The sequence below is a fragment of the Rhinopithecus bieti genome, unplaced genomic scaffold, assembly GCF_001698545.2.
Source record: "Rhinopithecus bieti isolate Rb0 unplaced genomic scaffold, ASM169854v2 scaffold_15283, whole genome shotgun sequence".
In the NCBI taxonomy this organism is placed as follows: Eukaryota; Metazoa; Chordata; class Mammalia; order Primates; family Cercopithecidae; genus Rhinopithecus; species Rhinopithecus bieti.
The window spans coordinates 458,371-459,310 of record NW_016808172.1 but is presented as its reverse complement, the minus strand read 5'-3'; the positions used below and the strand labels follow the sequence as shown (position 1 = coordinate 459,310).

At 60.6% G+C, this 940-nt stretch overlaps 1 protein-coding gene across 1 annotated transcript in view; it reads right to left on the bottom strand.

Annotated features, from left to right (window-relative positions):
* Positions 1-940, bottom strand: part of GRIN3B (glutamate ionotropic receptor NMDA type subunit 3B) — a 10,502-nt gene that overhangs the window by 8,063 nt on the left and 1,499 nt on the right.

Sequence of the window (940 nt, the reverse complement as noted above, 5' to 3'; positions counted from 1 at the left end):
ATATAAAAATATATAAAAATATATATATATTTTTTGTAGACAGTGCTGGGTTGTTGCTCAGGCTGGAGTGCAGTGGTGCGATCACCGCTCATTGCAACCTCTGCCTCCCAGGCTCAAGTGATCCTCCCACCTCAACCTCCTGAGTAGCTGGGATTACAGGTGCCCACCACCACGCCCACCTGATTTTTGTATTTTTTTGTAGAGATGGTGTCTCGCCACATTGCCCAGGCTGGTCTCAAACTCCTGAGCTCAAGCTGTCCTCCCACCTCGGCCTCCCAAAGTGCTGGGATTCCAGGCGCCAGCCATCACGTCGGGCCCTGGATTTAACTTAGTGCATTTAAGGTGGGAGAGCTTTGCCAGTCCCCTCGGGTGGGCAGGGCGCTTCCCAGGGTGGAAGCAGGGTGCCCAGCGCTGGAGGATGGGCTTGGGATGCGGCTCAGTCCCCAGGGGGCCAAGCCAGTCCCTAAGACGGTGGGTCGGTCCCACGCCCCGGCCTGCAGCGGTGCAGCTCCTGGCGGCGGCAGCAGAGGGCGCCCCAGGCCTGGGTTTGAGCCCTGCGTCTCCCAGCAGCCCTAGGGTGGTGGGGGACAGGGGTCCCCTTGACACCTGGAGAGCTGGGTTAAGAGACTCTCCCTCTAGCGTCAGGGTCTCCCTCCCTGAGGAGAGGGAGGGGCTGCAGGGGCTCCTGCGTGGGTTGGGAAGGAGGGGCGCTGGGCCATAGAGCTCAGCCAGGCCCCATGTCCGGAGCTGGGACTTCCTTGCTAGGCGATGGGAGGGGGTTTATTATCTGGGGCGCAGTGAGCCCTGCTGGGGGGAACAACAGGGTCCCCAGAACTCAGTCAACCGCCCTTCTCTTCTTCTTCCATTTGCTCCCGGGATCTGGGCCTGGGATGGGATTAGAAGGGAGGAACTTGAAGGCTGCCTGGGGTGGGGAGTGGGG